Below are 18,027 nucleotides of genomic sequence, written 5' to 3'. Positions count from 1 at the left end.
GGTTCTCTCTTTCTCTAGATTTAAGACCTAACATACGATTCTATCAATTAATATTAGAATTTAATTTTATAGGTTCTTGTTCTAAGATGGAAATGGATGCCATAATTGTTACTTTGCACATGAGAGTTTGCTTTGACACTGATTTACCATTTGTTTTTTTTTTGTCCGGTAGGTGTTTATAGGCATTTCTTTGTCTTTTTTATTAATAAAGAGCTCTTTGTAGTTATATTGATATGTGTTAGTACTTTAAGTAAAACATGGGTAATAGATAGGTATGTTGAAGTTTTTTATATAGTCAAAAATAACAATGTACTACATTTCTATTTGATTTTTTAGTTTGCATACAATCATGCATTCAACATTAGACAAATGAAATTATGTTGCTATTTCTTTACTTTTTATTTCTAAAATCTAAGTTATGTTAATTTATTACCCATGTTGTACACGGATTATAACCTAATACGCTAATTAAATAAAAACAAAAACTAAGATTGTGTTTTTCTTGGCAACTTTTGAGTTACAATCGATTTATACAACCGATTAGATGTTTGTGGTGGTATTTTGAGTGAAATAAATTGGCTGAAAATATGATTATCATGTTTTTACGTAAATATTAGTTTTTAAAAGAATTCTTTAAAAAATTAGAAAATATTTAAATATTAGTTTTTAAAAGAACTCTTTTAAAAGTTAGAAAATGTGAGAACGGATCATTAACAAGTTATATATATATATATATATATATATATATATATATATATATATATATATATATATATAAAAGTTCAATAGAGAACCATTATTAATCAAGGAACCAATGAACCAATCCAAAGCGTCGGAATTTAAAGCGATCAACGGCAAAAGGAAGGGTTGTAAAATTTTATAATTGACGCACATGTACCAGATTATAACAAAACTCACTTCCTTTTTTTCATTTAAAAAATTTTTTAGGCCAACTTTTTTATCGAAAAAAAAACCGAATATACCGTTGTTCACGATTTTTCGTCCTCTTTCCATAGAGATCCATGATGATATATAAAAAACGAACTTTTTTTTATCGAAAAAACCCACTTAATTTTCTTAGTTTTTTCAATATTTAAGTTTATTTTTATAAAAAAAACTAATTATACCAAAAATATTAATTTTTTGTACTCTAATAATAAACATCTAACACCGATTAAAAAAAAACTCGAACATTGTAGATTCACACTGTGAATCTAAACTGTAAATATTTTAATTTTTAACATCAACAATATGAAAAATCTCGAACAGTTCAGATTCACATTGTGAATCTGAATTACTATTATGCACATTGTGAATCTGAGAAGGTTCACAAAAAAAACCTCGATCAGTGTAGATTCACACTGTGAATCTAAACTGTAAATATTTCAAATTTTAACATTCACAATGTGAAAAAGCTCCGATCAGTTCAGATTCACACTGTGAGTCTGACTTATTATTATGCACACTGTGAATCTGAAGAGGTTCACAATGTGAATCTGAATTGAAATATCGTTTTTTATTAATATTTTTTTTATTTTTATTTTTAAACATAAATATGAATCTATCTTTAAAAAGTACAAAAAATATGAATTTTGATATATTTATTAATTTTTTTCTATAAAAAATAGACATTAACTTTTTTCATCAAAGAAAATGAAGTGGAGTTTTTTCGAAAAAAAAAAGTTCGTTTTTTATATAATATCATGGATCTCTATGGAAAGAGGACGAAAAATCGTAAACAACGGTATATTCGGTTTTTTTTTTATAAAAAACATGGCCTAAAAAAAATTTTAAACGAAAAAAAGTGGTGGGTTTTTTGTAAAGGGTGAATTTTTTGGTATAATCCGGTGTGTGTGCGTCCAATGTAAAAGTGTACATCTATTTCCTTGGCCGTTGATCGTTATGATTTCCGACGCTCACGATTGGTTCCTTGGTTAATTATGGTTCTCTATTGAACCTCACCATATATATATATATATATATATATATATATATATATATATATATATATATATATATATATATATATATATATATATATATATATATATATATATATATATATACTCTCACTCCGTCCCAATATTATTGTCCACAGACAAAAAACACACACATTAAGAAAAACATTAATTACTACTAACTTTATTTAATAAAATGACAGTTTTGTCCTTACTTTGCATTTAATGTTTCATTAAATGCTTAGTTGGTTAAGTAATAATGAAGGGTATTTTGGTAAAAATGTTATTTATTTTTAGAAGTAGACTATTATTTTGGGACAAACCAAAAAGGAAATATGGACTATAATTTTGGGACGGAGCGAGTATATATATATATATATATATATATATATATATATATATATATATATATATATATATATATATATATAATGGTTCACTTGAGATTAAAAAAATAGAGATCTTCAGATTCAATCTCAGCCACATATTTCTCATTGCCGCTCTAACGTTCCAGTCTACCGGCAACAGCATGATATGCCTAATCATAAATGATTATATGACAAAGATGTATAATCATATATGATTATACATGTTTATACATATATGACTAATCATAAATAATTATAAATATATGTCTGTTCACATACTGAGTAATCATATATGATTATGACCGTTGGTGGCAGAAGAGGTAGTGGTGACAGAGGTGGCAGAGATATAAGTGACGGAGGTGACAGTGATGGGGTCGGCTGGTGTCAGAGGTGGTGGCGGTGGCAGTTGTGTTGGTGGGGATGGTAGCGGAGGAGAAAGGAACGGGCAACGCTATATAATCATTTATGATTATATCAGGCCTATTGCGCCGGTATGCCGGAGGGTTAGAGCGGCAAATATAAAATATGTGGCTGAGGTTGAATCTCAAGATCTCTATTTTATTTTTAATCTCAACGGAAAATATATATATATATATATATATATATATATATATATATATATATATATATATATATATATATATATATATCTTTTTCCTTTTTCTTTATACTTTTTTATTATCTTAAAACATATCAAAGCTTGACATTTTTCTTCCTACAGTTATATCATTAAGAGTTTAATGAAAATTTTTGCTTATTAAATTGTGAATAGTATAACCTCGAAATTCTATTTTGAATTTTTCAATATTGAATTCTATAAATAAATAATAAAAAATTATCAATTTTATATGCTCTAATACTTTAAGTCAACTTCATATATGCTGTTATAAATGGGTCGCTCCCATTTGGTTGTGAATTTGTGTATGAAGATATGTGTCGATGCAAATTGTTTCTAAAGCTCCACATCTAGCATTAACTTTCTTATTTCTAAATATTTACGGGTGTGAAAGTTTCTTTATCGTGAATGCGACAAATCAATGTTATTATGGTTGTGATTTGTATCGCTAATTAGGAACGTATGATCTTTGTATATTATTGTTATATGTTACATCACACAAATATTTATTTCCGTATGTAAATATGATGAATAATTGTACATTATAAATATAGTGTTTTATAAAATCCATATTGAGTAATTTGCGTGGAAATCTCTATCTCTATTCTAATAAAAGAATAGTTTTATTCTCCTTTTGACATGTGTCACCTTATTAGACCAGTTAATTAATGCATATTTTATTCTTCTTTTGTCATGTGTCACCCTATTATGTTTCCTAATTAATATTTGTCACTTGTCAACCTATTAATTATTCATTTCAAATTTTAAATTTTTCACTCTATCTACATTAAATTAATGACATTAAAATAAAAATTAAAATAAAATTAATACAAGATATAAAGTGATATAATTTCACATATTTATTTAAATCAATTATTATAATTTTATATAACTAAAAAAATCGCTTAATTAATAATTTATTTAAATAATTGATTAATAACTTTGAATTTTTAGTATAAAAATTTAACTAATTTTATAATTGTGGTTCCCACGGATTATAAACTAGTTTTGTATAAAGAAAGGTTATTATTTTGACATTATATTTTGAGTCTAGCTAGGTTTTCTAGAGATAATTTAATTTTCTTTTATCAAAAGAATTTTTAATGCTTGACTTATATGAACGTACTGATTAATATAGGAACTGTTGTAGTTCTAATTAATTGCATTTATATGTGTAAACTTAATATAGGCGGCAATATAGATGAGTTTAGTGGGTTGGATGGTCGGACAATAAATAAAGACATTGAAACTTTTAGATTTACAGAAAAAAAAAAATGCTAATTTTTTTTAATATTATAAAACAATAAATATAATTATAAAAAAATATATTACTAAATATATTTTCATTATTAATAAAATAATATAAATAATAAATAAAAGATATAAATGTTTAATGTGATTTTAAATAACATAACTATATTTAATAATGCTATAAATCGATATAAATAATAAACAAGAGATAAATGCTTAAGTGAGCAAAACAACTTGCTTAATCTATAAGAGAAAGGTGGCATGGTCATTTTTTTTTTTTTTGGAAATGGAACTTCCCTAACGAGGGTTTCCGGGCCAGCTTTCGCGCATCGATTAATCCCCCGCTGCAAACATGAGGCTTTGCCTCATGCCCTGGAGTCGCTGCAGGCGAACCTCCATGGCCACAAGGGCTGAGTGGTGCCAGGATTTGAATCCATTTTCATTAAGCAGAAATATATACAAAATATTAGGCGATAAATGATAAATATATGTTGTTAAAATAAATATATTCTTGCTGTAACTTTAAATTAATAATTTTTTGCACTAAATTATTATAAAACATTCTAAGTATTTTAAATAAATGATAAACAGTATCAAACATTAGTACGAAATTAATTCGTAATTGATTTATAAGTATCAAATAATAGATCTCATATTATTCTATTTAAAGTTGCATCATCTCAATAGCTATTATCCGTGAAAATAAAAATAAACTTAATTTAGATAAACATATTTTATGTGATATTATTTCAATGAAATATATTTATATGTTGTGTATGAATTTGGAATTACGATGTAGGTTTTATATTTAACATTTTATTTATACCTTTATTATTTTTAATGAATTTTAAAACTATTTTTTGATTCATGTTTTATATTTAATATTGTATTTAAACTTCTAATATTTTTAATTTAATTTAAACTATCTATTTTGAGAAAAAAAAGTTGTCATTATAAAAAGTAATTTTTAATCAATTTTTTTTTTGTTAATTTGACATTTTGATTTAGATCTTATATTAAAAAAATTTTAACTATATATTTAGAAAAAATAGGTTTGAGTATATTATAAAAATTATGTTTTGAATTTAACATCATATTTAGATTAACAAACAAAATATATTATATTGAGAATAAATAATTAATATTGGATTTAAAGTATTAATTTAAAAAGAAGTTGAAAGTTTGGGGGTTTCAAATGCATGAGGTTCAAGGAATCCGCGCGTTGCGCAGTTATAATTAAAATATTGATAAATATATATTATTAAAATAAATATATACTTGTTAGTAAGTTTAAATTAATAATTCTTAAACTAACTTATTATGAAATATTCTAAGTATTTTAAATAAATGATAAGCATTATAAAAAATAGGTGTAAGAAATTACTTTCGTAATGGATTTATGTGTATCAAATAATAGATCTTATATTATTCTATTTAAAATCACATCATCTTAATAGCCGCTATCCGTGAAAATAAAAATAAACTCAATTTAGATAGACATATATTATTTTTAATGAATTTTAAAACTATTTTTTGATACATGTTTTATATTTAATATTTTATTTAAACTTTTAATATTTTTAATTTATTGTAGACTATCTATTTTGAGGAAAATATCATTATTATAAAAAGTAATTTTTAACTATTTTTTTTTTGTTAATTTGACATTTTGATTTACATTTTCCATTTAAACTTTTTAACTATTTAAAAAAATAGACTTTTAATATATTATAAAAATTATGTTTTAAATTTAATATCATATTTGGGTTAACAAACTAAGTATATTATATTGAGAATAAAGAATTAATATCGAAATTACAATAATATTTGATTTAATGTAATAATTTAAAAAGAAGTTCAAAAGTTAGGGTTTTCAAATGAATATAGTTGAAGAAAAAATGTTTCTTTTATAAGTATATTAGGCGAATGCCCGCGCGTTACGCAGAAACACTCATATAGTTGAAGTCTTTACAAATATATGTTTTTTTAAATATAACAATAACGTTGTTGTTAAATTTGATATAATAATTTGTATATACTAAATTTATATAATATATTGATTATTTTGAATTATATGGTGATATATACATCTATTATAACTTCATAATCTCAATCGTTTGAATGAAATCCACCCGCAAGTTACACGTGAATAAAATTAAATATGATATATGGTTTAATATTATTTATTGTTGTTGTTATTGTCAATTATTTTTTTAAAAATTATTTGTTTAATGTTTTAATTTCTATCATTATAAGTATTTAAAACATCAAACATTATTTTTTTATTTTAAAGGTAACAATATAATCATTTATATAGAATTATTTTTAACTATTGTTGTTGTAAGTTATTTTAAGCTACTTATTTGGAAACTTTTAACGATTATAAAAATATCTTTAGGAAATATTTTAGTTAAATTGAGATTACAATTTAGTTTTTGCATTTATCACTACAATTTATCACTTTTAACTATTTACAAAATATTCTTTGGTTTTTTAAGTGAAACTGATATTTATATATAAGTTGACATTGTAATGCGAAGAAACACCTATATAGTTGAAGTCTTTACAAATATATGTTTTTTTTTTAAATATAACAATAACGTTGTTGTTAAATTTGATATAATAATTCGTATAGTAAATTGATATAATATATTGATTATTTTGAATTATATGATAATATATACATCTATTATAACTTATAAATCTTAATCGTTTGAATGAATTCTACCCGCGAGTTACACATGAATAAAATTAAATATAATACATGGTTTAATGTTATTTATAGTTGTTGTTATTGTTAATTAATTTTTTAAAATTTATTTGCTTAATGTTTTAATTTCTATCATTATAATTATTTAAAAGATCAAACATTATTTTTGATTTTAAAGGTAACAATATAATCATTTATATAGAGTTATTTTTAACTATTGTTATTTTAAGTTATTTTAAGCTACTTATTTGAAAACTTTTAACGATTATAAAAATATTTTTAGGAAATATTTTAGTTTAATTGAGATTACAATTTAGTTTTTGCATTTATCACTTTTAACTATTTACAAAATATTCTTTGGTTTTTTAAGTGGAACAAAAATTTATATTTCAGTTGACATTGTAACATTATATTTAAGTTAACAATTTAAGTATTTTGTCTAAACTGTTCAAAAGTTGTAACTTTAAACTGATAATGGTTTACATATAACAACATATTAAATCTAATAAATTAAATATAATATGTTAAAAGTTAAAGACATAACTTTATAAGTAGAAGTAAATATATTATTTTTAAATTGAAATTTATTTATTTATGATTACACTTTACATTTGATATTTATTTAACTTTATTAACCAACTTATAATCACTACTAGAAAGACACTACAATTTATCACTTTTAACTATTTACAAAATATTCTTTGGGTTGCTTAAGTTAAACTAAAATTTATATTTAAGTTAACCCTGTAGTGTTATATTTAAATTAATAGTTTAAGTATTTTATACAAATTGTTTCAAAATTGTATCTTTAAAATGATAATGGTTTACATCCAACAATATATTAAAACTAATAAATTAAGTATAATATGTTAAAAGTTAAAAAACATAAATTTATAAGTAGAAGTAAATATGTTATTTTAATATTGAAATTTCGTTTATATATGATTACACTTTAGGTTTGATATATATAACCAAATTATAATTATTATTAGAAAGAAATTGAAAAAGTCATGGGAGTTTCAAATAAATGTGGTGAAAGGAAAAATGCATAGGAGTTTCAAATGAATATGGTGAAAGGAAAAATGCTTACTTTATAAGTATATAATGAAGTATAATATGTTAAAAGTTAAAAAACATAAATTTATAAGTAGAAGTAAATATATTATTTTAATATTGAAATTTAGTTTATATATGATTACACTTTAAGTTTGATAATTATTTAACCTAATTAACCAAATTATAATTATTATTAGAAAGAAATTGAAAAGTCATGGGAGTTTCAAATTAATGTGGTGAAAGAAAAAATGCATGAGAGTTTCAAATGAATATGGTGAAAGGAAAAATGCTTCCTTTATAAGTATAAATGAAATGATAATGACTAGGCGAATGCCCGCGCGTTGCGCAGAAACACATATATAGTTGAAATCTTTACAAATATATGTTTTTTTAAATATAACAATAACGTTGTTGTTAAATTTGATATAATAATTCGTATACTAAATTGATTATTTTGAATTATATGATAATATATACATCTATTATAACTATATAATCTCAACGGTTTGAATGACTTCTACCCGCGAGTTACTAATGAATAAAATTAAATATAATATATGGCTTAATGTTATTTATAGTTTTTGTTATTGTTATATAATTTTTTTAAATTTATTTTCTTAACGTTTTAATTTCTATCATTATAATTATTTAAAACATCAGACATTGTGTTTTTGATTTTAAAGGTAACAATATAATCATTTATATAGAGTTATTTTTAACTATTGTTATTATAAGTTATTTTAAGTTACTTATTTGAAAACTTTTAAAGATTATACAAATATCTTTAGAAAATGTTTTAGTAAATTGTTATTATAATTTAGTTTTTGGATTTAGCTTTAAATTGATAATGATTTACATACAACAACATATTAAATCTGATAAATTAAGTATAATATGTTAAAAGTTAGAGACATAACTTTATAAGTAGAAGTAAATATATTATTTTAATATTGAAATTTAGTTTATTTATGATTACACTTTAGGTTTCATATTTATTTAACCTTATTAACCAAATTATAATCATTATTAGAAAGATACTACAATTTATCACTTTTAACTATTTACAAAATATTTTTTGGGTTGTTTAAGTTAAACTAAAATTTATATTTAAGTTGGTCCTGTAATGTTATATTTAACTTTATAATTTAAATATTTTATATAAATTGTTCAAAAGTTGTAGCTTTAAAATGATAATGGTTTACATCCAACAATATATTAAAACTAATAAATTAAGTATAATATGTAAAAAGTTAAAAAAAACATAACTTTATAAGTAGAAGTAAAGATATTTTTTTAATATTGAAATTTAGTTTATATATGATTACAATTTAGGTTTGATATTTATTTAATATTATTAACCATCTTATAATCATTATTAGAAAGAAATTGAAAAGTCATAGAAGTTTCAAATGAATGTGGTGAAAGAAAAAATGCTTCATTTATAATATAGTATGATATGATGATATAGATTATATGGATATATGGATTTCCATTAAGTAGAAATACATACAAAATATTATAAGGGCGTGTTTGTTGTGACGTATTTGGCTGTATTCCTTTGTAATTGGAATTGAATTCCAATTACAAAGTGTGTTTGGCTAGGTTTTTATAAGGAATTGAATTGCTAAATGAAAAAAAAAAACATGCCCTTCTCTAGTGTAATAAGATTCCTTGGCTATGAGATAAGATTTCAAATACAAGGCGTGTTCCATATTTTATTGAGACAAAAATACCCCTTTCCTTTCATAAAAAAAAGAACGCAACCCTAATTCCAGTTTATTGCTCGCTTTCTTTCCTTCCTTTCGTGAAGGACGACCTACAATCCAGCGACCGAACTCCAGCGAACGAACTGATCCTTTCCATCTTCGTCATCTTCATTCATCATACAGGTATGTTAATCTGATTTCTTCATCGTGTTTTCTATTAATTTCTTCGCCATCTTCATTCAATCTGATTCGATAATTAGATCCTTCCAATCGGTTCCTTCAAATCGTTCCAATCTCCATCACAATGTTCCATTCTGATTTCTTCTTCATGCTTTCTATTTCTTTGTCATCTTCTCTGTTGGCGGGAAAATTGACGCCTCTTGGAAAAAAGTCGGCGACGCTAACTCTTGGAAAAAGTCCATGGGAAATTGTCGACCTTTTTAGTTTTTGTTTTTTATCTGATTACGAGATGGGTTTTGAATTCCGGTTAATGAACCTGTTTTTTTTATGTTTTTACTTAAATTTGTTACAGGTTATGTCTCGACTTAGTTTAACATGTAGACGTAGGTTAGGGAGAAGGAAAGTTGTTGTGGCATATTGGAACCAAGTTATGGTATCGGTTGTATGGTTTTTTATTACCTTATGTAAAGGTATGTTTAATATATATCTTTGATCTATTATTATTCTTGTTCAAAATAATAATTTGTTGTTGCATGTGATAGGTGCATAAAGGAGCTGAAAAATAGATAAATAAATCGCTTCCTCATTATGATGACTTTTGCATCATTTTTGGAAAAGATAGGGCTCAAGGGAATAGAGCCGAAGATTGTGAGGATATGACACATAATGAAAATGTGGAAGAAGAATTATTGCAAATGGAAGATGATTTCAATGAGCAAAGTGAGGAAATTTCACCTACAACAAATGGGCAAAGTGAGGAAACTTCAAGTGCTAGTACTAAGAAAAGGAAACGTAAATTTGATCCTTTCATTGAGGGAATATCTAAAGCCGCCACGATACTTGGCAAAGATCTTCGGGAAGCATCGGCCACCATGTCTCAATCTTTAAATGTTGAAGTGGAGTTACAAAAGAAAACTCCTATGGTGACTTCTGAAATTTTGAAGATTCCATCAATTGATCAAAAGGATAAGTTCAAAGCAAGTCGAAAGATAATGCGCGAGCCAGAAGCAGTGTTGACTTTTTGGAACTTGGAAGGTGAAGAACGTGAAACTTTTGTGAAGCTCATGTTGGAAGAATGATATGTACCACATAGTATTTCGGTGTATCATTTTGAGATACTTTGCTCATTTTTTGTAAATTGTGATATCATGGATATCATCTATGTTCCAAACTTATCTAACATGTATTTATTTTGGTTTATCATTTTGGAAGATGTATGAAAAACGCTCTAGAATGGAAGTTATATTTGATTGTTAGGTTATATATGTTTATAATCGGTATTAAATTTGATTGTTGGTTTATTTAGAAGTTTTTTTTTTCATGTAAATTATAAAGCAATTTAAAAAAAAACAAATAAAGGGTATTATTGTCATTTGACAGAATTTCATTCCAATTCCTTCAACAAATCATCAATCCAAACAGAAAAAAACATGAGAATGGATTTCAATTACAACTCAAAATCTGGCAGCCAAACGCGCAACAGAATTCAATTCCAGCAGAATTCAATTCCTTCAGAATTCAATTACAATAGAATTCAATTACATTCCTTAGCATTACGCCAATCCAAACAGCCCCTAAGGAGATATGGACCGGACACAAACATGTATCCGATATATACAATACACAATACAGGGTTTATAAAATAATCATACACTATTAATTTTTTTCGTAGTCCAAAGAGAGGTTTGTCTTGAACATTCAGACTAGACCAGAAGTCAAGAAACATGATAGACGGAAGACATTTCATGAAAATATCAACATATTGAGAAGATGACGACACATGTAAGACTCGAACTTGACGCAATGCAACTTTATTTCGAACAAAGTGTATGTCTATCTCAATATGTTTGGTTCGATGATGGTGTATTGAGATATTTAGCAAGTACATTAACTTTGTCATAGTAGGCAATGATATGTTCTGTAGGTTAGTTGGTATAACTCACGAATCTTATTCTTTTAAGTGGAATATTTTGTAAACTTTAAATTAAAATAATAATTATAAAATATGAAATTAATAATTAATATATATAAAACCAATGGATTTGAAAGTTTTAAAGTTAACTACGAGGTCAAAAAGTGTTAAATTGAAAGTTTACAAGTTTGAGTTACGGAACATGCAAATTTTGAAAATTTGGGTTAGACTTTTAATTAACTATATTTGGATCTAAAGTGTTACGACTTATGAGGTTAATTTTCTAGGTTGAAAGTAGAAGTAATATTATTTTTTTGACCAAATGAAAGTTTGTTAGGGAATAAATAAGAAACTTAAAAGACTACAGATCTTTGCCAAGTTGTTAAATTTTAGAACTAAGATCCCCAATTTCATCTATTCTCAACTTTAAGAGCTTGAGGGATATGAAGATCGGATTTTGAGAGTGAATTATGAAAATGGAATTAAAATTGAAGATCATGTGAACACTTTAAGTCAATTTCATCAAGAAAGCTTCAAACATAGTTGATTCCGCTCTTCGGTAGTCATTTAAGCTTATATGTTCATGTTTTCCATCAAAAATAAGAATTTCATGCAAGAATTATGATTTAGATTGATGGTTTGCATTGGATTCTATTTCTATGTTTGGAAAATCAATATAAAGATGTAGGTTTATCTCCTTGACCAAACTTGAGTGATCAAGCTTCAATTGTGATTTTGAAGCATCGACTTCATAAATAAACCATTTGATGTTATAAAATCAAAATCCTCTCTAATAAATGAAATGTTTTTTTTTACACCTGTCACATTCTCATTCAATTTGCCAAATGTCATTTTGTGGTTATTTTGAATTAATTTTTTTCCACATGTCATTTTATGAGTTTTTCAATTTTATTAAATTTCACATATTATTTTAATGTAATAATTGCAATAAATATAGTAATAAATTGATATCAGTTTCATTAATGAACTTGCATTTTCAAAATTCTCAAAATTAAAGCTCAGTCGTTATTTATTTATTTAAATTTAAAAGATAAAAAACATTTTCATTATAATAATTCATTATTTTTTTTTATTTTCTTATAAATTCATAGTTAAATCTCAAATATTTAGACATTTATATTTAACTTTTTTTTTTAAAAAAAAAAAGTTAACTCATGTAATATATGAGTCTCACAACTAGTCTACTTTAATAAATGAATGTTTTTTTTGCCACATGACATTCTTCCATTCCATTTGCCAAATACTATTTTGTGGTTATTTTGAATTAATTTTTTTTACCACATGTTATTTTATGAGTTTTTTCTATTTTATTAAATTCAACATTATATTTTAATGTAATAATTGCAATGAATATAGTAATAAATAGATACCAATTTATTAATGAACTTATCTTTTAATTTTAAAATTCTCAAATTAAAGCTCATTAGTTTCTTTTGTTTATTTATTTAAATTATTCGTTTAAATTTAAAAGATAAAAAACTGTAACATACACGTTTTGAAATCGTGTTTTAAAGTAAATAATATTATGTGATATCAAGTGTTGAGTTCTAACAGATAGTTTTTACTAGAAATGAAGTAAAACTATGTTTAGAATCACTCGGAAAGTATTGGAAGTCTTATGAGATTCCAATCAAATGCCAAATAGTGGAATTTAGTGAAAATATAAAATTTGAAATAAGTAAAATTTTATTATTAAAAGTTGTAGATAATCTCGTTAGAAACATGTAGGCGAAAACCTCGTCGAAATCCGAGTTATAACGAAGAAGTTATGACCAATCGAAGATCCGCGATAAAACCAGCACGGTGTCGAATGACGTAAAAAGTGAGTTTTTGATAAACTACTTTTTAGCCTTAGTGATCTAAATGAAAGTCGTAGTATTCATTAAACAGAAAATTTTGATAAAAAGAACGCCAAAATCTAACTTCGTATGAGGAAGTTATGATTTTTCTAAGTTTCAGCTTAGTAGTAGACAGCTAAAAACTCGAATTTTAGATCGAGTGATTTTTAGCCGACACAACCTAAACGAGAATCGAATGTCTCGTCATTAGTAGTACAACGGTAAAAAGTCTGACGAAAACGGACGTCGGATGAAGAAGTTATGAATTTTTAACGGATTTACCAGTCCCGGTCTGTTAAAAATAATAATATAAAAATAAAGTCAAAATTTTCCGACGAAGTCTAAACGAAAGTTGTAGAGCATAATTTTCTCTACGCGTGCATATAAAGAACGTAAAAAACGGAGCCCGTATGAGAAAGTTATGGATTTTACAAGATTGGACACATTTTTCAATAATTTTCGCACGAATAGTGTTCGATCCACGTGGCGTCTTCTGATTGGACCGCAGCCTCGCGTGGCACCCTCTGATTGGTCCGAAGTCGTCACCCTCTTTCCCCATTGGACCGAAGCTCGGTCCACTTAGAGGCTTCCATCTGTCCGAAATCGATGAGCTGGTACTTCGCAGGAGCTGCCCCGTGTCCGAGGTGCTGGCCCAATCCGAAGCCGGCACGTAGCCTCCTCATCCGAAGCCACCTGCCCTCGCTGCTGCCACTCGCTTCGCCCCCTCGCTGCCGCGTGTTCCTTCTCGGCTGAAGCTCCGGATCTCCCCTCCTATAAATAGGAGCCTTGCGAGATTACCCGAGAAAAATGGGAAATTTGCCACTTTCACCCCCTTTTCAATATTTTTACTATCTCGACATCCTCCGAAGCCCCGGTATCAACTTTAGCACCCGAAACACGCCCCAAAATTCCCGAGAAGCCCGAAAAATTTATCTTTTCGGTTTCGAAGCTCTACCTTCGCAGAGCCCGGTTTTCAAGAAAACTCTCGGTTTTCAACGAAGAAAGTCATATTTAGAGCCGAAGTGCTGCCCAAATTACTATTTTAACCCCCGGTTATTTCACGGTGAGTTTAATATATATGAACAATTGTATGTTATGTGTTATATGTGCTATGTGCTTTTCAGTGTTATTATTCCGGGTTATTTTCCCGTGTTATTTTTATTTCTGCTATTTATGATAGCAAAGCTATACCTTTGACCATGTAATCAGTTTAAGAACTCAGATTCACGGTGGTACTGGTATGTAGCCTCTGGCCATGTAGAGCATGTCCCCCAGTAAGTGAATGACTATATTCTATGGCATTGGCATAAGGTTAGACAGGGCGTACGTAGCCTTTGGCCATGTAGAGCATGTCTCCGTAAGAGAATGAATTCTATTCTATGACATTGGCAGATGGTTAGACAGGGCGTGAAAACCTGTAATCTACCGAAATGTTTAAATCAGAAAGTGTATGTCTTCTGTGCCATTTGGGCCAAAGTGTTATTGATGATTATCAAGTATGGAAATTGTTATGTCTCGTTGATTGTATATCTTTGAATCATGATTGAAAGGACCCCTTTCTATACTTTCATATTTCTGAAAGACCCAAACTTTCATATTTGACAATATAGTTACTCCAAAACATGCTACATGCATATTTATAAAACAATATCTTACATTGATAAAGTGATTACAAAAGATTGGATACAAACCGACTATGTTTTAATATTTTACATAATTACCCAGGATATTGTAATTTTATACAAACATAAACCAAAATACAAAAGTAATAGTAAATACTATTCTACATCTTCCGACAGTATATAACCATACTGGTTACTTATCTCCTACAATTGTTAAACACTGAGAGGGGTAAGCGGTGATGCTTAGTGAGTTCAATAATAGATACAATATAACGTTATGCCATATATATACTTCAACATGGCAGAAGCAAAGAGGAACAAGGAACAACAAAGGCATATGTGAATCATTGATTGATATGGAAAGTTGGTCACATGATTCACATATGCCTTTGTTGTTCCTTTTTCCTCTTTGCTTATGCCATGTTGAAGTATATATATGGCATAACGTTATATTGTATCTATTATTGAACTCACTAAGCGTCACCGCTTACCCCTCTCAGTGTTTAACAATTGCAGGAGATAAGTAACCAGTATGGTTATATACTGTCGGAAGATGTAGAATAGTATTTACTATTACTTTTGTATTTTGGTTTATGTTTGTATAAAATTACAATATCCTGGGTAGTTATGTAAAATATTAAAACATAGTCGGTTTGTATCCAATCTTTTGTAATCACTTTATCAATGTAAGATATTGTTTTATAAATATGCATGTAGCATGTTTTGGAATGATAATGTCTTTAGTACGAAAGTTAGGGTCTTTCAATCATGGTATCAGAGCACTAGTTTATGCGAACTAAATATCACAGATTGGTATTTAGACTTAAATTGTCTAACGTTCAATATATGAACGGAGTCATTTGTAAGTATATGGATACAAACCATAGGAAAGACTTAAGTGGGGTATTGGGTAGTGATAAACCCTAGTATTTTAAAATATTAAGTTACTTCAAAAATTTTAGAGAATTAGTTTAGGTGAACTAGGAATTTTGAGAATTTCTAGACTTAAACATAGATTGGTAAGAGATGATGATATGATGTGTATCTAGTATACTTTAGCTTGAATACCTAAATGGACAAGCACTAGAATATTAGAGGAGATATGCCTTATATTCTAATATGTACTAAATGATAAATGAATATAGCATGCCTTAGGTTGCTTACTTATATTGCTATTACTTGAGAAAGTTTAAGGTCTGTTGCCGACCTTGGTCTGGAAGTAAAATTTCTATCGATCTATGAAAAAGTATTGGGATAGACTAAGTCGAGCATATGCATGAAAAGAATCTTAGAAGGCGAGTATAGGAAATCTAAGATATATTTAATAGAAATGTGAAATCCCTAATTGAGTCTAGGAGAAATTGTCGTAAGTACTTGTTTGAACACATTCATGTGTGATAAGTTGCTTTGTGATTTTGAATGGCGACTTGGAAACAGCGAGACAATACTTGGGAAGAGTATGAGTAGGTGTGAATAGTAGTAGAGGCCTATACTACTGGAAGCACATGACTCACACTTGGATCAGGGAAAGTCACAAGGTTACCAAGAAACTAGTAATTGATTCCGTTTTTGTTCGAATATGTCATTACCTTCGTTTCGGTGATGACTAAGAAGATGATTTTCGTTCAGACCTTAATGGTTGTAAAGAATCGAGTCCGACTAAAATAGATCTGCGAAGTGAGGTGATTGGTTCAGAGAACCATGTCTCGTGTAGTGACGAAAATTTAGTCAAAGAATTGAAGAATGAGATGGTCAGACGGAGAGAACAATTCAAACGGTAGAAGATATGCTTTGTGCATATGTATGGGAGTTGGTGCACGTCAAGTGGAAACACCATCGAGGCCCAAATATAATTAGGAAAATAAGAATGAGATAAGAGCGAAATATTACCAGTCATTTTTATCGTTATGATTTCGGGGACGAAATCCTCAAAAGGAAGAGGTATTTGTAACATACACATTTTGAAATCGTTTTTTAAAGTAAATAATATTATGTGATATCGAGTGTTGAGTTCTAACAGATAGTTTTTACTAGAAATGAAGTAAAACTATGTTTAGAATCACTCGGAAAGTATTGGAAGTCTTATGAGATTCCAATCAAATGCCAAATAATGGAATTTAGCAAAAATATAAAATTTGAAATAAGTAAAATTTTATTATTAAAAGTTGTAGATAATCTCGTTAGAAACATGCAGGCGAAAACCTCGTCGAAATCCGAGTTATAACGAAGAAATTATGACCAATCGAAGATCCGCGATAAAACCGGCACGGTATCGAATGACGTAAAAAGTGAGTTTTTGATAAACTACTTTTTAGTTTTAGTGATCTAAATGAAAGTCGTAGTATTCATTAAACCGAGAATTTTGATAAAAAGAACGCCAAAATCTGACTTCGTATGAGGAAGTTATAATTTTTCTAAGTTTCAGCTTAGTAGTAGACAGCTAAAAACTCGAATTTTAGATCGAGTGATTTTTAGCCGACACAACCTAAACGAGAATCGAAGGTCTCGTCATTAGTAGTACAACGGTAAAAAGTCTGACGAAAACGGACGTCGGATGAAGAAGTTATGAATTTTTAACGGATTTACCAGTCCCGGTCTGTTAAAAATAATAATATAAAAATCAAGTCAAAATTTTCCGACGAAATCTAAAGGAAAGTTGTAGAGCATAATTTTCTCTACGCGTGCATATAAAGAATGTAAAAAACGGAGCCCGTATGAGAAAGTTATGGATTTTTCAAGATTGGACACATTTTTCAATAATTTTCGCACGAATAGTGTTCGATCCACGT

Source organism: Lactuca virosa, chromosome 2 (assembly GCF_052849685.1).
Source record: "Lactuca virosa cultivar CGN04683 chromosome 2, Lactuca_virosa_CGN04683_v6, whole genome shotgun sequence".
In the NCBI taxonomy this organism is placed as follows: Eukaryota; Viridiplantae; Streptophyta; class Magnoliopsida; order Asterales; family Asteraceae; genus Lactuca; species Lactuca virosa.
The sequence above is the reverse complement of the archived record's forward strand: the minus strand, read 5'-3'. Positions refer to the sequence as shown.